Source organism: Electrona antarctica, assembly GCF_951216825.1.
Source record: "Electrona antarctica genome assembly, chromosome: 8".
Classification (NCBI taxonomy): Eukaryota; Metazoa; Chordata; class Actinopteri; order Myctophiformes; family Myctophidae; genus Electrona; species Electrona antarctica.
In genome coordinates, this window is record NC_136789.1 from 14,743,866 (window position 1) to 14,766,125 (window position 22,260).

General features: G+C 40.5%; 1 protein-coding gene across 1 annotated transcript in view; it reads left to right on the forward strand.

The window, feature by feature from the left end:
• ntm (neurotrimin) overlaps positions 1-22,260 on the forward strand; it is a 555,361-nt gene that overhangs the window by 5,015 nt on the left and 528,086 nt on the right. Inside the window, exon 2 of the mRNA XM_079508855.1 lies at positions 13,949-14,053. The gene's annotated coding sequence lies outside the window, so the exon portion shown is untranslated. The remainder of the gene's footprint in view (positions 1-13,948; positions 14,054-22,260) is intronic.

Below are 22,260 nucleotides of genomic sequence, written 5' to 3' on the forward strand. Positions count from 1 at the left end.
TTCATTCTCATGCCTCTTCAATATAAAAGATTTGCTGCTTATGTTTCTCCATACAAACCACAGTTCAAAGCCTCTTCATGGGTCTATAGGCGGCTGGCTGCCTAATAGTATTACACATGTTCCATTCAGTTTCAGTTCAAAGGCTTTATATGTCTTTTTCTTTTTCATTGTCAAATAATAGTTCTAGGGATTGCATTTTGACGTGAAGGAAGTCTCAACCCTATTTTCTAGCTGCTAACATTGGGGGAAAAAAACACAACTGAATGGCATGTATGCTACTGTATTTTCCTTAGATGTTTGACATTCCTGCCTCTATTTTGCCCAACGTCTGAAGGAAAGACTAGTGGATTAAAGGAGAATGTGAACTGTTTGTCAGAGACTAAATTAATATGATGGGAATAGCTTTTGTTTTCACCTCTTTGTTCAGTTACCAAAATCTGTACAATTTCCAAATAAGGTAATTGTAATCAATATTAAACGTAATAAATAATCTATTGTGAAGGAGTTATATGGAATCCCTAAATGTCAAGTTAACCCTTACATTTAAATTAAACTCAGTATTTCAGTGTGTAATCATTTAACATCAATTCTAAATGAGATTTAAATTGAGAAACTAAAATACAGATGGAGATTAGTTTTGGTGGTGTTTACTGCATGCTTGTCATTTATTCTTTGCCATAGAAACCTTCTGTTTCAGTATTCTTTCACACACCCCATGTAACCCCACGTGTGTAATTGGCATATCTTTTTCACCTTCAGGAAGTGCTCAATATGGTTCAGTCATTAATCTACTTTATACATGTGTCTCTGTAGAGCTCAACCAATTTGTAACTTTAAGTCTAATATTTGCCGTACACCACCAATAGTACACCTGGAGTATCTTCACACATAAAAGGCATCTTAGCTCTGTACAAGAGATGTTAACCGGCAGATATGCAAGCTCTGTGAGCTTGTAGATCAGATATTGTTGCAATTAATCTCACAAACAAAGTATGTAGGGCTTAAGTGTTTTTTAAAGGATTTGTGTCACAGACTTGTGGTAGTTATATCCACCTGTTAAACAGTCTTTACATTTAGGGAATTGCATTCACTTGAGCATAAACCCCCTATTTTCCACTGTTGTTAAAGTCAACATTGCCCATGGAGTACTTAGCACTGGGTCATAATTCATATCATGTTTTCTAGATTACAACAGAGGAATGGAAGTCTAAATTATTTTTAAATAAATTAATACAAATGTCACACTCACTTTTTTACATCATTGCATAAAATTAAATATCAACTTACCTTGTTCAACCCTTTAATAGACGTTTATGAAGACAGGGTTGCCTGACAAAACAGAACAAGATCCTATAATGCCAAGACAGGCAGATTTCCAGCAAGCTAATAGTACTAGCGTTTGAGCGGGTGAATAGGGGAACCGGGGCTACAACAAACAGAAAGCCGAGACAAAAGGCCCAGTAGATGGCTGTCCAATCAGCGTGGGCCAGTTTTGTCATTTGGGAATCTGCTGAAAAAACAGAAATGGCCAAAGCTTGGCAAGTTGAAGTAATACTGATGACTGCATGGTTTTGATTGAAAGTGGACAGCTGAACTCGCTTCAATAGAGAGCAAGTGAGGCATTAAATTTGACTCTAGCCACTGCTACTCTGTGTCAGGAGTGTTTTTATTATATATTTATATATTATATATATATATATATATATATATATAAATAATCTGAAAGTACAGTATTATATAAAAGCCAAACATAATATACAACTTTGGTATAAGATGTAAAATAAAAGTAAGTATTCAAAGTACATGCTTTTTAAGGTTTTTAAAGGTGCAATTCTCGGAAATCAGGTCTGTAACTCTAAATGGGTCGTGACTGTATGTTTGGGAAATGGTGCTCCAGGTGTGTGACATTATTACCCTCCAATAAAGAACTGCACCATGGGCCGACACTAGTGAACACTTTCTAAGAAATAAATGCATCATAGGACAATACCACACAGTTAACAATTTCTATGTTGTTACCGTAGTTGTACTAAGTACACATACTTAAGTAGTGTACTTAAGTACAATTTTGAGGTATTTATACTGTAATTGAGTATTTCCAATTGCCAATACTTTTACCTACTACATCTCAGGAGCAAATTGTGTACTTTTACTCCACTACTTTACTTTGTAGATTTTTATTTACAAAACATACATCAACCAATTCAGCTCTATATACATTTCGTCTATTTGAAAATAGCCGAGGTAATCTGAAAGCTTAAGTTACAATGCGTTGTGATGCGACCCATTGTTCACTTGTAGATCTGCTATTTTTAAAATATTTTTGTACATTTGAAAACATGTGTAATGGGAAATTCTGCATAATGACTGACTACTTTTATGTACTTTAAGTACATTTTGATGCCAATACTTTTGTACTTTTATTCGAGTCAATTTTGAATTCTGGACTTGTAGTGGAGTATTTCTATATTGCAGTATTGATACTTTTACTTAATTAAAACGTGAGTACTTTCTCCACCACTGCTTATAGTATTAAAGTGGTTAGTGCGCGAGTGTGGAGTGCCACAATTTTTGTATTTTTCCAGTTTTTCATGTGTCTATGAGGTGACAGTACTTCATTAGACACCCTGGAGTCGTTTTTATGTGCAATGGTGTATTTAGGGTTTCTTCCTGGAGGCTGAACCCTTCACAGTCAAACGGGCCAATGAAATAAACAGTAATATAGTGACATCACACTATTAGCCCCTCCCCTAACCCCTCCCCCTTTATCATACAATTACAGCTGTGGGTGCGGCTTCAGTTCAGGTGGATCACCACCCATCACCACCCACCAGGCAAACCAGGCATACTTAATGAACTGGTGGGCGTGCCCACATAAAAACAACATTTTAACAAATACTGTACACTTTTTTGAAAAAAATATACTTCCTTATATAACTAAGACCTGATGATCATGTTTTAGGGTGGAAAAAAATCATGGCACTCCATCTTTAAGCCTTCTACGTCTTCGCATGCTGTTGTTGCGCACAGAAAATAGCCAATCTACAAGTTCACAAGGCGTCGATTGTGACGACGATGAGCATTAGCCAAGCCCCCAGAACGGCTGTCCAACGTTGGAGCTGCCACTACCTACTGGCCAAAAGTGGAACTGGAGCACGTTCATGGAGGTCGACGGACGTTCATTGACGTCCTGTGCGTAAACGTGCGTCAACCCTGACCTGACCTAAAATTTGAGAGCGATTTCGCTCGCTCGAGCCATTGAGTATAAATTTGGTACTTCCAGCAGTCTTCCGGATGCTTCAAAATGCCACTGAGCAACTTATATTGAAATGAGTGTGGGGGGGGGGGGGGGGGGGGGTCGCTCCCGGTACGCACTCTATCCTTTATAACTATGGCATTGGCACACTGAAGCTTAACTTGCACTCCATCGCACGATGGCTTGCTGAAAAGAACGCTGTTTCCCCGTTCATGTTGAAAAAGGATCTAATACCAGTACAGCGCCCTGTACTGTGGACAGATTTGATGTCAGTTTTTGGCTTTGTTTTGACCCTACCCTGGCTGTAAGGCAGCTTGTTGTGCCTTGTTCCATCTCCAGCCTGGCTTCCCTTCGCCTTGACACACAACCTCTGAAGATGAAAGGAGAAGAGTAGCGCCATTACCTACATTACAGCCAGTTGCTAGACCAATTGACAACAACAAAATGTCCCAGGAAAGGGATTTTTTTTCTCTCCCGGAGATGTGAGTGCTGTACTTACATCTAACTTCATTTTTATAGACCACAGCCTATTTTCTTCCATTTGGAGTGTGCCTGCCAGAAGGGCATTTGAGATCCTCCGCTGCACCATCAACGTGGACAATGTATGCCTCTGTGTTGCCAGAGCAAATCTACATTTCCTTGAATCCATCCATCTTTTGAGAAATTAAATTTGTTATGGAAGGTCTACCTTCATGTATGTGCTTGATAGGATGAGGAGCTCACACAGTTCTACATGAACCCTTGCATCCCTATTTAGGGCCTGTCATAATAGACGGAAATAGACAAACATCAGGCGAAAACATTTTGCAAAGATACGTGTAGCAGATCTACAAGCTCCCAATTGTGTTGTGTTGTAGATCTATTTTCACTATTGATGTACAATGAAGTATGTAGGGTTTATTAACAAAGAGATGAATAACATACTATAAGAGTGGTAGAGCATAGCAGCGGCGGCCATTTTGTGGTGCCAGTGCCACAGTTAGGAAACCCATTCATTTATAACAACAACAAATTTACTCTGGAACCAAACCATCCAGGTGAATCATGACCATAAAACACTTGATTCTGTTTCAAAAAATATTTGAATGTTTAATTACATTATAGGCTATACTTAGTAAATGCCCTTTTTTGCGGTTTTCAAATATTATTTGACAGATAATGAAATGTTTTACGGTCGTGCTACACCAGGAGCCTGGATGGCTTGGTTCCATGCTTAAAAATAATTAATCTAAAAAAAAATGAATGGGCTTTCTATCTGTGTCACCACAGACTGCTATGTCCTATTTGGCCAATTACAACCAAAATAATGTATAGTGGAGTATTATTAACCATTGTTGTGGTGATAATTCACTAAACCTCAAGTCCCCAGCTGTGTCTCAAGAGTTTAAAATTGTGCAGCTTCTGCTCTGTGTGTTGCCTTGGATCCAGTCTAATACAGAGTCCAGCCTGTAAATCTTCAGTTATTGCACATTGTATACCACAATTTGGATTTTGTGTAGAGAATACTTTTTATTGAGGCACTAAGAGGTCTGAATCTGCAACAATTTTCAAATACCAAAAATTAAGTACAGTTTTAAATGTCTATTTCATTAAATGGACTAAATCCCCAAATTATTTCAAGAGACGGATGCAGTACAATGATGGATGACTTATAAAAAATACAAAACTGAAGATAAAGCAACGGCTGAATGAGCCAAACGGTGAAAAGCATGGCATTTTCCTGCTGTGCAGGGCACTAGACAGCAGCCCAATGAACAACACTAATGGCCTCTGAAAGTTGAATACAGTGTGCAAAATGCTGCTGAAGTTCCAGCCACGCTTTGCCTAAATGTTTAAATCAACTCCTTGGAATTGAATTTTGAAGCCTTCAACTGGCTAATTTGTGCAGCAAGTGCTTTCAGCATTTTCTCAGCATATAAGCGGCAGCTCTAATCATAAGAGCATGTGGATGGCGCTGCCTCTCCACACACACCCATGAGACAGCGGTGTGGACGGGGAGAGAAACCCTTCCACTTAACCACTTAAATGAATATATCAAGAAACTAATTTGCTATTTTAATTGCGTGATTTAGGAAGACGCTACTTCACTTGCCCCTCTTCCATCTTGGTTGATTTCCAATGTGAGCGCACATTAGATTGATCTATGAAAGACTGCAAAAATCACAACACTTAAGTCTTTTCATTTTCTCTCCCTAATTAAATAATTGAAATTCTTGTCACTGTCTGCACTTAGGGCGCACACAAACACAAAAAACACACTGCTGCACCGGTGAATGAATTGTGAAAGGCTTATTTTTCTCCCTCATGTATGGAGCCTTCTTTTTTCCACTCTCCCTCCACAGATTCACTCCATCTGTTGAGCCCAGAAATAGATCAGTACATCCATTTTGTTGAGATTTGTCTGTCGACTCTGTCCCATTAAATGATTGCGTGCAGAAATGGCTGGGGACGTTTCTTCTGATATGTCCCTCAAACAGCACTAGGAGACATTAAGGACACATTATTGAGTCCCATTTTCTCTCGGCTACAAGGATATCCATTAGGGTGGCACACAGCCCTACATTTCTTCCCTTTTTTCCCTCGACAAACTTGACTTTGCCTCTGTTTGTAATTTGCAGCCACAAATTATATCAGAGACAAGCCATCTTGGGCCATGTGGCTCTCCTTCCCAGAGCTATTTACTGAGACTTGATTCTGAAGAGTTGAAATGGGCACATCATTGCAGCTAATAGTGATAGACAAGCAGGTGATTTAAAGTCCAAAGAAGTTGGCCCACACTGGAAACTTTCTTCTGTAAGCCTATATTTTTTCTTATTCGTACGGACAAAGACTGAGATACAATTGCTGCCGTGTTGTGAGTCTTAGCAAAGATTACATTGGGCACCCGTAGTAATTGGTGCTCAAAGATTTTGACCCAGATGAGAGGGATGGATGGATGTCTACTCTAGTGGTTAAGATATTGGACTTTCACGAGTTCAAATCCCGGGCGTTACAGAGAGACATACCTTTATTTATCCTGAGGGTAAATACCATTTAAAATGTTTTAGATTAGATCAATATTATCAAAGTATTGAAGATAAAAAAACAATTATTTTCATATGACAGTCTAAATGCGTGTCCTGTAGGACAAGGTAGTATCTTCCAAACCCAATTTGAGAATAGTCTGCATTTAAATACATCTCTCATTGGTTCATTGGTATCTTTTTTTTGAGTGGTGTAAACCACTCCTACAACTGGCTTTGTTAGTCTGTCTGTCTGTCTGTCTGTCTGTGCTCAAAAAATGAGCATGGTTGATGCTGATTGGTTGATGCTGATTTCATTACGTCAGACATTACGTCAGACCACAGCTGATCAGGCTATATAATACCTTACACCACTCAGTTCACACAGGTGTGATTTTTTTGTATATGTAGGTCTTTAGAGAACCCTCAAAGTCAGTCCGTAATGAGTTCACTAGCCAGATTTCCGTTGCTTTTTTCCATAGTTTTTGACAGAAATTACAGCTCAGGTTTGCTACCTGAGATCATTATTTTAATAATTTATCCAAAACCATGAGGATACAATTCCATTGGAAAAACTGCAGTGAGAACCCATCCCCGTAGCAGTGTTGAATCACTAGAACTACTAAACATTAAAGCTGCTATAAGCAATAATAATAATTTTAATGACCTTTTTTATTTTTTATTTTTTTGGTATAATTCGGACAGCCAGCAATGGGTAGAACGCTCCCAAAATAGATTTAGTCTCTGTGACACATCTAGGGGCCGCAATCTGCATTCAAAGATTTTCCTAGAAGCTTTGTCATTGGTCGATTTGCCTGTCTGCTTCCTGATTGGTTAGTCACTGCGACCAGGTTTTTTTCGACCAATGACAAAGCTTCTAGGAACATCTTTGAATGCAGATTGCGGCCCCTAGATGTGTCAGTCAGAGACTAAATTATTTTTGGGAGCGTTCTACCCATTGCTGGCTGTCTGAATACCAAAAAAATAAAAAGGTCATTAATATTTTGACATATTATTGCTTATAGCAGCTTTAAGCACCACTCTTGGTCCTAATAAAGTAATTATGTCTATGATTTTAAAACACTATTTCAACAGTCGAGCAATACCGCTGTTGGATTTATATTTTGAATTCCAAGTGTCAGTGAGAAGGACCATAGAATTTAGGCATTACAGCCAAAATATAAGATTTAGCTTGAAATCGGCATAGTGACCATAAAATCCATCAAAATGCCTCTTAGCGTAATATTACACCTTATAGGAAAAACCCTTTTGAATATTATAAAATAATATTAAAGTAAAAATACGTTATAGCAAAAACTACTCAATAATAATTGGAGACGACACAAGAATGGAATCCAGCCAGGGTGTAAGTTTTACATCAGATCGTGTAATCCGGAGAGATAGGATGAAGTTACAAACAGCCGTTAGAAAATGTCTCAACGATTCGCAAAATAGATGTTCTATTTATACAGTCACAGTCTTATCAAAATACAGGCTGGGAGGAATTCAGTATTTAAGTCCGACATCATTTTGTAGTGCTACGTTACGTCCGGGTCCAAGTGGCACCAGCTCCCGTCCACATCTCATTGTAAATAGAATATCTAAACGCGTGAATCTTTTTACAATGACGTTATTTTTCAGAAAGGAAGCCATTGAGGGTTAAAATGGGTCTTAATGCTTCCAACTCAAGTAGAATTATTAATGTTTTGTACAAGTGTCCATGACAAAGAAAAAATATGATGTGGAGACAATAAAGACTATTATTATCATTATTATTGAAGGTGGTAACAGTCCATTTGCTCGGTACAATATTTCGGGTGCATATTTAGAATGTGTGCAGGGTTGAGTATGTTGAATCTAGTTTGCAGGAGGATTGCAGGAGGATAAATGAGGATTTAGTTGACACAATTAAATAAAATGGCGATAGTATTCCGCATGGGGCAGACGGCCTGTCACAGCCAGATTTGGGAGAGCAGCAGCTTTGTTGTTGCGAGGAAAGCGGTAAAATGAGACTTTCGTGGTTGTTTTCGTCTCAGATTTAGTCCGACAGAGCGTCACAGTATAGCTCTATGGGGACACAAATGCGACACAAAAGTAGGACCCGGAAGTATCTCTGGAGGGGGCGCTCACGTCACGGCTAAAATACTGAATGAGACGTCGATGATGAGTTTGGGAGTTGTAGTTCTTTTGCCCTAGACCTAATTATCTGTCCCAATAAGGCAGAATAGCAACTTTCTTAACATATATTGTTAATGTTTCTGAGAGGCAGACTGTCGCTGGACCATGGAAAACATGTTGTTCAAGTAAAGGAATGCATCAAGGTTTATGAATGCATCAGTTTTCCATAACAGAGTCTGTAGTATCAGGGTTGTTAGTGAGAGCAGACTCAGAGGGCTGCATCCTGGAGTTTTGGGGAAGGTCGGGCAGGAAATACAGAAGATTTTGTCAATAAATATTGTACCAGAACCAAAGTTCTTCCTGCTCGGTCTATATCCAGAGGGACACAAGATAAAGCGTAATGAACAAATGTTTATACATATATGTCTTTTACAAGCTAAGAGAGTGATAGCATTGACCTGGAAGAGGCCAGACAAACCAAGTATTACACAGTGGTTCATGGAAATGTCTTTATGTTTACCTTTGGAAAAGATTGCATACATTCTTAAGGACAAACGAGAAATGTTTCAGGAGGTGTGGGGCCGTTTTATAAGATACATAAAGAACAATGATTTGTCACATTTAATGGATGGAGCTGAGGAGGAGTAGTGCTGTTGTTGTTTTTTTTGTTTTGTTTTGTTTTTTGGTTATTGTTGTTTTGCTTTCTTTATATCAGTAATTGTCTTGTAATGTTCATTGTTGTTGTTTTTTTGGTATATTTGTATTGTCATTTGTGTCAAAAAAAAGGAAAATAAATACATTGTTGGAAGAAAAAAAAAGAGGGCTGCATCCAATTCAGAGTGTAAAGTGGTGACATGACAGAAATGGGTTGAGGGTCAATATCACGGTAGAGGGAACATGAAATATGATGAGGAGGGCAAAACAGTATAGATGGAACATGGAGACAAATGTACATAGAACAAAGATAGATATTCCCAAAAATATCCATCAACCGCCATTATCTAACAGATATATTGACATTGTGAAATTACGGCCACTTGACTGTGACTTTGACGCGTTGCTCTCTTATAACAAGTGACATCTCCATGGTGTTGTGCTATGATAAGCACAATGCCCTGGAAAAATGCATTCACACCAGATACCCTGACAAACGGGTCAAGCCTTTTCATAGTGTTCCGGAGAGCACAATCACATAGGCGTCAGAAGGCAGCTCAAAGGCCATACCAGCCCCCCACTGATCTGACATTCTCATCGTGCGTTAGCCATTAATTCTGTCATTGTTGCTTCTCTGGCCTCCTGGAGTCCTATCAAAGACTCAATAACCACTGCTTAACGAAAGTCCATTGGCAATTCCCCCTCCTACCACCCTCCCCTAACTCTGTCCTCTCTTTCTCTCTTTTTTGTCCGTTTCTCTTCTCAGCCTTAAGCCGTGTGACCGCACGTGGTTGTGTAGTGCAACTGGCTGTTGGCTGTCACTTTCGCGAAGCCGTGCTGAAAAGGCCATTATTACCCTGTAATTGTGGGAGTCAAACCTAATTAAGCAAATCGGTATGGGGGCAGATGCATCCTTCGCTTGCTCTCGCTCGCTGCCATTTTGCATCGGTGGCTTGATCTCCGATACAGGACAAACAAGTGACGGCACGAACCCCCTGCTGAGGAGGGCATGTTGGTAATTGAGTTCTTGCTGGTCATTTGCTCCTCCTAAGTGAGCAAGAAGAAAACAGGAAACGGCCACCTCATCTGCTGGGGCCATGAGAAGTAAAAAGCCTTTCTCAGTGGCATCAAGCGAGGGGGGGAAAAAAGAGGTGAATGAAAGCCATTTAATCCCCAGGGAATGAAGTGATGGAAGAGGAGAGCCTGCTCCCTGGCTCCACACAGCAGTGAGGAACCCTGTCTCTGAGACCTAACATCTGCACTCAACAGCACATGCTGCCCCCTGAGCAGAACCAACCCTCTTGTAGGATTTTCAATGAAATTGAGTTGGATAAAGAAGTAGTGGTAAAGAAGAGACTGATGAACCAAGAACTGGCACCTCACTAATTAAAGGGGTGATTTTGAAGGAAATAAAGTTAAATGTTATAACTAACGTTCTTTTTTTTTAATGTTTTTTTTTTGTGGCTTTCACCTTTATTTTATATTTTTTATGGAGGGACAGACAGTAGGCTGAGAGAGATGGGGGGGTGACATGCTGTAAAGGCCGTCGGGATCGGGAGTCGAACCCGCGGCACACTGCCAGACTGGATTACCAGCCAAGGTGCCTGGACCATTAAGCCATGGCCCAGGCCATAACTAACGTTCTTAACAAAGAACACATTGGCTATTTGCAGGGGTTTTGCATGTAGGAAGAGGTACAAATAGCTTTCTGTAAATCTATGACAAATCACACATGTGTGTAGTGAGGGGCGCTAATCTAAAACAATATACTTACAACCGCACAATATATAATTGTCTCGTTATCGAGGTATGAACATCCGCAGTATCAGTATCGCAAAAAGGCAACGGTATATTGATATCGTCGATATTGTCGTGATGTAAAGGCGACCATCTATAAGGCCTTTAGAGGTCTCCATCTAAGCCTTGGGGTGGTGGGTGAGGAATTGAGGATCCGTCGAGTCGCAGGCGCGGAGAACGTATGCCAACACAGCAATGTATTGCACATTCTAGAGTTTATTATACACACACTGAGAAATATATACAGTAAGAACAGTGGATATATGACGTCCCTAGTAGATTATGGAAACGTAGTTAAGAACACATGGACACGCTCACTCATACACTCATACACATTCATTGTTGTGTTTCATTTTTAACTAAGGGACTGCAATGGAAATAAGCTGTCGGCTTTCTTGCATTTATCCTTTTGATAGTGATGTATAAATAATTTAACTATGTGCATTCTCTGTACATGTAAACATAGTCAATAAACATATCAATCAATCAAAACAGGATGAGGATGGTTTATCAATATGCTTATGCAGATAAATGTTTTGTCACTGAGTCAGGCAGCTGAGGCCATATTTCATTACAGATATATCAATATATCATTGATATATCACTTCTAAAGCCAGTAGCATCCCTCTGTTTTAGCCTGTGCCCCTCGGAAAATAAACCACCACTCTGTTTGTCCCTCTTTCATGCTCCGGGGGGGGTTTGAATGTTTAGATTTCAATGTTGCAACACTTAAATTATACAATGACGTTTTAACGGTAATATTGTATGTCGTATCGATATCGTAATATTTGGCATAAATACTGAGATATGAAATGTCCATATTGTGCAGCCCTACTTACAACACAAATAACAATAATTATTCTAATCACGGCCCCTTCATGAACGTATGTACCAAGATGGAGGCGGTCGAACAAGCAGCACATTGTCACTTTTCACCCCAGTGGATATCAAGTGAATAAGAGCACTCACCCAGTTGATTTTAAATGTGTGTGATCTCACGCCTCTTTCACTCCCAGCTTTGTTGCTTCCAGAATGGACAGGTCATTATGGGTCAGTGGACACACACACACACACACACACACACACACACACACACACACACACACTGTGGGTGTGTGTGTGAGATGTGGTAGTGTGTGCGGAATGGTGGTGATTGTATGGGCGGGTGTTAGGGGGGAGGGGAGTGTTGGCAGGGGGCTGTTTTTGAGTTCCACCCCTGTTGAGTGCAAAGATGGTATGGTGGTTCCTCGCTTTTTAGCCATGCCCAGGCCTGCTTGTTTGTTTAGTCACCCCCAGAACTATACTTCCACAATAAGGAGGTACAAGGACTCATGTGGTTATTAACACCACCCCACCCCTATCGCCCACCACTCCCCTGCATCTGCAAGACGTACACGTCTGGGAGTGGTTAATTCCCCTCCCAGACTCCTGCATGCTTTAACCCCCTTTAACCCTCTGATAATACTCTGTGCCCCTACCAATCTTCCCGGGTATTAAGCACATGATCAAACAAAGAAACAAAATGGGCAAAGTAGTGCACTGCAGACACAGTGGCTTTGTTTTTTTTTTATTCCCAGTTGTAATGAATTGACCTTCGGGGTGTGCATAGAGGTGGTTCCAACAACTACGGACCCCGATTTATCCCTTTTCACTTTAGCAGCTAATAATCCTCCAATGGTGAGGATGAAAGGGGGGAAAAACAATTATATTTTAGTAGATTTTCATCAAACCAGTTCACATTTTTGACACCTGTTTGAACTTGGTATGTTCATAACAAACCTGTTCATGGAACAAAATGGTAGAAAGAAATACAATTCAAATATGCATAAATAGAGCTTTGTCTATAATGCGTGTATTTATATTTAGTGTCAGTGTGCATCTTAGAATGTACAATAATGGTAAAAGGAATAAATTGCTTCCTGAGGCAGGAACTACTGTATATTTTTGGTCTTTCTGTACATGGGTGTTTACGATGAGAGCGAGGCTTGTTGCTGTCACTGCATTGACACTGACTTTCCCTCTTAATAGGTCTTAATCATTGAGTACATTAATTATTGACTTGTTTTCCATTTGTAAATACCCTGCTTATCATACAATTGTCGCGTCCCCCCCCCTCGTAGTTTCCAGTTTCCACCTGTGTCAATTAGGGCATAATGGCAAATGTAGCACTTGGGGGACAATGAGGGGAGCCAACAGTCAGTAATTAACCAGTTCATAAGGCAATCTCTTAAATTATCCCCTTCAGTGGTTGCTGCATTCTCAGAACATCCTGATTACATGCCTATTGACTCTGAATCCTATGACGAAATGTTCCTCACCCAGGTCCTAATGGAGTCTAAAAGAGGAGTCATTTACAAATGGTTTTATTAGGCAGAGTGCCCACACAAACCTTTAAAATGTTACTGGAAAATGCAATTTAACCTGTAATTTGCAAGAGGCTTTCATGCACTTACGCAGAGGTCATGCAAACGGCAATGTAATTAGCAGCCTACCTTTTACAGACTCTGGCTGATTTGAAAAGCGTTACACCACCTTTCCTTCCATTCAACATTAATCATTATTTTTCAGGGCACACATCGTAAGGCTTATGAAAGACACAATGTCATTCTGCTAGGTGCACCATTGTATTTGGCCTCTGCATGAGGCTCTTGAGTGGATTTGTTTGACAGACGTGGAGAGTGAAAAGCTTTGGGACTTAAATTAAAGCTGCAATCCGGAATGTATTTTAATGATGAATAGGTCACACTTGCTATGAAGCTCATTATAATGCATTCTTTTTGAGGGGCGCTATGTGCCTATGTCCAGCTTTTGGTGTGTGTAACACAAATTTTGTCCTAACACAAACATTAAATGCCATTGACAATGAATGGACAAGTTTGAGTCTTTGTGTAAACGCAAACATTGCATAACAGTCACAAACAGTGAAGACGAAGGTGTGGACGCAAATTCTGATTGGCGAATTGGGGGGGGGATTCTCGGGTATAGGGCATAAAACTATGGAATGCAGCTTTGACCTGGGAGAGACCATTCATTTGATTTTCTATGCTGGGCACAGTAGGCAGATGTTGTTTGGACATTTTAAACATTAACACCTTATATTGTCTCGATTGATCTTTTCCAGGTTTGAAGAAATGCTTTGCTTTAAAGCAATAGGCCTGTCTACAGACTGTTCTGGACAGAAGCCAAAAGAGATGGACAGAAGCCAAAAGAGATCTTCATGTGAAAGGTAATTAATACTGTGTATTGTTTATTAAAATATCATAGAACATAAAAAATAAATCACCCCTATTCTTTTTCAAATTTGGTAAAAGTCTCATTGAGGTTGAAATCTGTTTTTCAAGAGTGACCTGGTCAGCATGATCACCGTTACAACAATAAACACAAACAAATGCAATACAAATGCAATACGTATGAACTCAATATCCAGTTAAAATGCAAGGACTAAAAACCATTTACAATAAATAAAGGTTTTTAAAATAATTGAAATGACAATGTGAAAATACTAATACATCATTAAGAGATTATAATCAAGTGAACAATTTCACTACCTCCTAGGCTCCTACATCATTTTCCATGAAAAGCATGATCATTCAACAGCAAATCATTCCATGCATGATCGGTACCAAAATCATAGCCCACGATGACAAAGCAAACAGGATTTACCTGTCAATTTAGTAGTTTGCTACAAGGAGCCAGAGAATACAGTAAATGTGAGGAAAGGGCAGAAACCCCTGATCGACACCACCATCACCCCACGTTGAGCTACTCGGCATGAATTTGAATGCACATAAGGAAGACATGGAAAATGGAGGCCCAATTGACCCTTTCACAGCATGTGGAGTCTGCTTTTATGGGTACCTGGAGAGGCTGCCCCCCTTCCTATCAATAAAATAATTGACACATTATACTCCTTTAAAAGGGCCCATTTGTCAAACCAGGTGACTCCCAAAAGACCTTGCGGATTAGAGTCGCCCGGCATCAGGTGCTTTTAATTCATCAAACAATCAATATGACTTGGACTGCCAGTGTGTTTGGGGTGAATATTAAACATATATTTCAGACATTTAAAATGTCTCCATGTGGAAATAATAAATGGATATGAGGTAAAACATAAATGGCCCATAAGGCCCTTGCATCTTGTATTTTTGTTTTGTGTTTTTGGCCACAGTCTCACAAGCCAATGAACATTGTGATATGAATGAATGAATGGTTTATTTCGATCTATTCAGTTAGACAATTACAAAACATTTTGTTTTCCTTTTTTTAAACATGATCGAAAAGGAATAGGCAGAAGCTTATAGCTTATTTATGCCTATCCTTATTAACCGAGATATGGCAATGTGGCATGATAGTTATTTTTGTGATTTGTAGCTGGAATGCCACGTGGTAACTCTCGGTTCCATGCCATGAAATGTGCTTGCATGCACTCAGAGACTTTATAAACATTATGTGACTACCGGTATGATAGTACTCAAATGACAATGTGGCTCATGCTCAACACCTTAGTGTGGGCTATCTGTGCCTACTGCCTGCAGAATAGCTTGAGTACTTGAAAGGTGAAAGTTAGTTGGGAGATGACATTATATTCAAGTACAGTGGTATTAATTGGATGAATGAATAATGACAGACGTCCTTTTCTGTCAATGTGAGGAGTATGTCATAAAGGTATATTTTGCCATTTATGCAAGTTATCAGTCCATTTGTAATTTTCTGGATGCTTTCAGTGTTTCTATATTACCTTCAGAAACCTATTTGTCTCCATTCGGCCTGGTGGAGACAAACGGTTCCAGCATATTTCTGGAACCGTTGGCCCGGTCGCTGACAAACTCCCTGAATGCCAATTCAGAAACCTTTGCCCCACATTTTCCCGAACGGCCTGTTATAGCACCACAAAACATTTTACTCCTTCAGATTTTATCCAAATTTCATGCAAATCGGTACACATGATCTCTATAGTCATGTGATTAACACGGATCTGATTGAGTTTTCATATTCCATTTTTCAAATCGGCCTCATGGTGGCACTATAAGAGGCCCGTCTTTCACATCTTTACCTATAACTGCACCGATCTGCGTAAAAGGTTGTATGCACACTCCCTAGAAGAGGACAAGGAAAAACATCTGGCCTACTTTTTTAAACCTGCCTTTTATAGCGCCACCAAGTGGGCCGACTTGTGTGAAACACATTTGTTTTTGTCCTTTTAGTTTTAGTCCTTAAGCTTTTATCCAAATATCACCCAAATCAGTACACATTATCTTTAGTCATGTGATAAAGACAGATCTGTGTGATTTTATTTAAATATTCTATCGTGGTTGGCAAAGATTGACATCTAAAGTTTTCAGGTGTCACCCATTTTGAACGAAATGCCTCAAATCATGAACACAACGTTCAATTGCTGTGAAACTTTGCACACACATTTCCACTACGTTGAGGAACAATTAATGCTATACCCTTTTAACATTGCCCTATTATAGCGTCACCAAGAGGCACATTTTTGCAAAAATGTCTTGGTAAAATAAACATGTTTATATTACTCCTACACATTTTGTCCAAACATGACACATATTCCTGACCTGGTGGAGACCTGTGCTCTGAGGTGCACCTTTTCTGCTTCTTAATATAATTTTTCCAAGTATACTATAAACAATTGTTTGCAAATTAAAAATGAAAAAAGGTTCTAACAAAACAATTTGACTTGATTTTGTCTTCCGTATAACATTAGTCCTTCACACCACTGTCCATCTGCTTTCAAGTCTGTCTTGCTTACTGTCTGTGTGTCTGAGAGTGGAGGCTTGCAGCGGCCACACAAAGCAGTGATTTGGCATGTTAGTGAGTGTGTTGGGGCTAATAAGACAGAGGGGCCACTGTAATGGACAGAATCTGGGCAGAATCACAGCTAGACCTGCCACAGTAGGGAGTGGGTAATACAACTAATTTCTGCACTGTCTCCGCAACCGCACAGACGGAAATGGGGTCAACAAAGGTGCAGGCAGCATCAAATGAACAGCTGTTGCCGCTCTCAATTCTGAGGAGCCAAAGAAACGTACCAAAGCCCAAACCACAGCCCCCACCTCCTTTTTGTGTAAATGTAGAACTATGTACGTACAAATTAAGGGCAGGACCTGTGCATATTACTTTCATTTTTCATCTCAGAAACCTCCCTATCGATGGTGGTATACTGTGGAAGCACTCAATGTGGCGGTGTGAAGAGATGTGCATAGGGTTAGTCATAGATTCCTTTTTGGCCGAGGTTATTTGTTGTGATGGAGAAACAATTGGCTATTAGAAAGACGGCTCTTGTAGGGAAATAAGACACAAGTGTGTATTGGAAATGCCAGAGATGCGTGTATGAATTGTGAGCCTTTGTGATAAGAAGCCGTGTAGGAATTAATATAGCTAGATATTAAGGTTCTCCATGAATTTATTCTCCCATTTGTCATTGATTGAATTTCCTCTCAAAGAACAGGTGTATCTGCTTCTTGTTTACATACCAATGCATTTTTTATTGGCACAATAGACATATACTGTACACTACCATACTGTATGGTGCTCGACCATCACTAAGCTATATCCTCGTTCTAGTATATGGTTTTACATGGTATTTCTCAGAATTGTATTCTTATAGCCTATACTATACACTATACACTGTTGTTCAGTTCAAAGTATAACATTTCATCTCCATATCCATGAGTTCGGGCCACACCTACGTTGCTCCACCATTCCGACCGATATGTCTGAGTCTTTTGGGAGTGGAGACGGGGAGAGAGAGACTGGGAATGACACACAGCAAGGGTCGTCGCCTCCGGGACTTGAACCTGTGACACGCTGTCAGGCATGCGCCTACATGTGGTATGCGCCTGGACCGCTAGGCAATCAGGCGCCCCTGATTGGTCGTTACTGACAACTATCCATATGATCGGATCGGCGGTTCTGACACTGAGTCCTTGCCAATGCGCGTGCCGAGTTTGAAGTCGTCTGTTCCATATATGCACATCTATCTATATCTAATCTAACTATAAATGCACCATGTCTGTCTGTACGTAGTACGCACGTCTGTACATCTGTATACGTGTGTACGTCTGTAATGCACGTAACTCGAGAACCGTTCGCCCCACCGACCTCAAATTCGACACACGCGTTCCACACCCCCACATGGAGTGCAGGGCCCGGTGTCGAGTCGGTCGGTCCAGAGAGACGGATACAGAATTCCCCATATATGGGCATAAAAGGGACACAGACAGATAGGTGGAACAGGTACTCTGACACGGGTGCAACGGGTATTGCATAGCCGGGTGGGGCATGGATCTAACTCCAACTTCCATAGTTACCGACTCAGTGCCTCTGGACAGGGCCCAAATGATATCTCCATATATGGAGCTGGCCTGTTCTGTCATCACACTGACACAAAAGCCTTTGCCCGGGGTCTGGACAGGGCCCCTGCCCAGGCTCTGGATATATCCATATATGGAGCTGGCCTGTTCTGACATCATAATAATGATCTGGCTCTGCATATACTCCATATTTGGGCATGCCTGACAAATAACTCCATATATGGGCATAAAAGGGAAACATACATAATAACTGCGTGGGGCATGCAATTGATAACTTTTCTTGTGACCACTGACTTATGGTGCGTTACCCGTTCAAATCATATAATGGAAATAAAGGTGACGGGTCACACACACCAAGACTGCATTTTAGTTTTTATTCTTGCATGATGGATCAAAGACAGACGTTTCGGCTATCCAGCCTTCATCAGTGTGGAGAGTTTCTGAATGTCAGTCCCTTTTAATTAAAGGAGTGGTGATAGTGCAGGTGCACCTAATCACCACTGATCACCTCACATCACACCCGATGGGTGTGATGATCTGTTAACAATCAACGATGTGACTAGCAAATACATCTCATAAAAAGCTTTTGTATATATGTATATTTTATGAGATGTATTTTCTAGTCACATCGTTGATTGTTAACAGAGACATTATAACACATTTACCAATTCCAGTCTGTAATCACCCATCAGTCCCTTGGAAAAATCCAACAAGGCTCTGTCTATTCGTTCTGATGCTGCTCACCCACTAAATGTAGAATACGAACTCCTATCTGGCCTTCGCTTGCGGGCCCCTCGTGCCACTAAAAACAGGTACACATATTCCTTTGTCCCCGTATCCATTTGTACACTGAGTGCTGCTGCGGGAAGGTTGTGTAGATAATCAGGCTTTATAAGCACTTTATTGGTCCTGTCTTCTGTGCCTATGTACATCAATGTGCACTTTATTGCATAGCACTTTAAAGGTGTAGGGCAACGGAAATGGTGGACATTTTATTTTGAAGTTTTAGCTTCAAACGCTGGCTCTGAAGTTTCTGAACCAATCAGAGCGTCGCATCCCTCCAGGCTATGGGGTCTCAAAGTCTGTGACTTCCTGCGCGTGAATTTCGTTTGTAAACAAAGTGACAGAGAGACATGAGGACAAGTCAGCGGATTATTTCTAACATATACACAACCTATATACATATTTTAGTGTGATGATTAAGTTTAAAACGAGTAATCCACTGCCTGGATGTCATCTTGAATGAGATTAAAAACGGAGTAGTTCTTTAATCAAAACCAGCTGTGTGGAGCAGGACAAGAAGCATGGGAAACAAACTGGTGAGCTTCATTTTTATTGGCTTTTATTGATGTGTATCTCTACACGCCATCATGCAGCACGTTTTCGTTTTCAGGAAGTAATTAAACAAATATGTTGATGGACTTTTGATATAAAAACACAAAAAAAATAGAATTTGCCCATTTTTTGGCATCCATTGTTAGGTATGCCCATATGATGACCACGGATATGGTCTAAAAGTGTGAAAAACGTATTTTTCATTTCACTACGCCTTTAACACCTTGCACTTTAAGGTCAAATGTGCACTTATTGTATTTTTTCTGGTATCGGCTATGTGTATTGTAATATGTTTTATTGTATTTTATTGTGGTGTTTGATGTAGTGATGACTGTCTAATAGTGTCTATGATGCTGCAACCAATTTGCCCTTCGGGGACTTTAAATAAACTTGAACCTTGAACCTCGGGTGTGATGTGAGGTGATCAGTGGTGATTAGGTGCACCTGCACTATCACCACTCCTTTAAAAGAGACTGACATTCAGAAACTCTCCACACTGAAGGCTGGGCACAGTGGGCATGCATTTGACACACGTGTTCACACCACCACAATGATGCGCGACCTCGCTCTTTATTTATTAGCCAATTGATCACACCTGATCACTCCCCTACGGGCACTGTTCTAGTCTATCTATCTATACATGCACTGTAAATCGCTCTGAATTAAGAGCGTCTGCTAAATGCCTAAATTGTAAATGCACTAAGTCTCTGTACTGTACGTGTACGTCTGTAATCCACGTAACTCGAGAACTGTTCGCCCCACCGAACGCGTTCCACACCCCCACAGGGAGTGCAGTGCCCGGTGTCGAGTTGGTCAGACCCATGGTTTTGCAGAACCGCCACAAAAGGCCTCTGCCCGGGCTCCATATCCTCCATATATGGAGCTGGCCTGCTCTGACATCACAAATATCTTCTGACATCGGCATAGACTCCATATTTGGGCATGCCTGACAAAGAACTTGACAACAAACTGACAGGTGAAAGGATGACAACAAGGGTAATCAAAAAAGTAAACCAAGAAATGTCCTCGTTTGTCAACAAAAGTGCTCTCAAGACTCTAGCTGGAGCCCTAATTCAGCCCTACTTTGACCATGCTTGCACTTCTTGGTTCTCAAACATCTCTATTTCACTAAAGACCAAGCTACAAACCTCCCAAAACAAACTAATTCGACTACTCCTCGGTCTGGGGCCCATGACCCATCTTTTTGCAACCCATTTTGATAGTCTAGGGTGGCTCCGCGTAGAAATTGGGACTGACATTTAAAATTGTAAATGCAGTTTTGCCCTATTTGCCCTATTTCCCGCATACCTGACAAACTACCTAAAAAAAGTGAGAAACTCCCACAGCCACAATACAAGAGGAAGCGAGAACAACGATCTGGTACCGCCCACTTTCAAAACAAACATGGGCAAATTCTCCTTCTACAGCACTGCCACCCAAGTGTGGAATGCCCTGACTCCCTCCCTCAAAAAATGCAAATCCCTGGCGTCCTTTAAAACAGGCCTGAAAATCCACCTTTCAGCATACCAAAGGGAGAGGAATTGATTACCCCCCCTTAGTCTAGTGACTACCCCCACCTCCTTATAACCCCTTCTTTGTTCCCCAACTTTTTTTTTGTTATTTTTACCTTTTATGATGATTTGAATTTTGTTGTTATTTTTCATGTCAAGATTATGAATTGAATACCCAGCCACCCAGGACCTGAATGGAAACAAGACCACAAGGACATTTTTCGGTGATCCCATTGGACGTGTGTTTGACTGTACCCTGTACTGATTACATTTCTGCCAATAAAGTATTCAATCAATCAATCAATCAAACTCCATATATGGGCATAATTCTGACATCTGCATAGACTCTATATTTGGAGATCTACATAGACTCCATATTTGGGCATACCTGACAAATAAGTCCATATATGGGCATAAAATGGAAAACTGTGTGGGGCATGCATTTCCAACTTGCATCGTTCCAGGTAGGCCACTGTCCAACGGGCACCGCTCTAGTGACTATAATAGCATAGCGGTAGGATTTGTGGCTCTAGAGAACCGGATCTCGGGTTTGTTTATGGTTATGTCTGAGTCATAGTGACATGCCTACTAGGGCGTTTCTGGGTTGTCTATCGTTATATATGACTATAGTGTTCATTTTGCTGGCGACCACTTGGAACCCCTCAAAGACCCCTGGGGGTCCCCGGATCATACTTGTGCCCTAGCACAGTCGTTCCCAACTTTTTTGAGTGGTGTAAACCACTCCAACAACTGGCTTTGTACCCGTGTCTGTTCGTACCAAAAAAGATGTACCCGTGTCTGTTCGTACCAATTTTTTTTTACCCGTGTCTGTTCGTACCAAAAAAAATGAGCATGGTTGCTATGGTCACCCAGTTCACACGGGTGTGATTTCATTATGTCAGACATTACGTCAGACCACAGCTGATCAGTCTATATAAGACCTTACACCACTCAGTTCACACAGGTGTGATATTTGTATTGGCTAATGGGTGACGCACGGTGGATGAAGAAAAAGAAAAAAAAGGTAACACTGCAGCCAAATCACATGTCACAAACGCACCACGGCCATAGATGGAGAATATTCTGATGTGTGGACATTTTTATAAACCATGAAGTGTCACTGATGATGGCTCTGTGATGTGATATAACCTCACAGAAATTACCATATTAGGGCTGTAACAATTACAAATTTAAGCTGGCTATTTATTGTCACACAAATAATTGTGATTAACGATTTAATTGTGATTTTTTTTTTT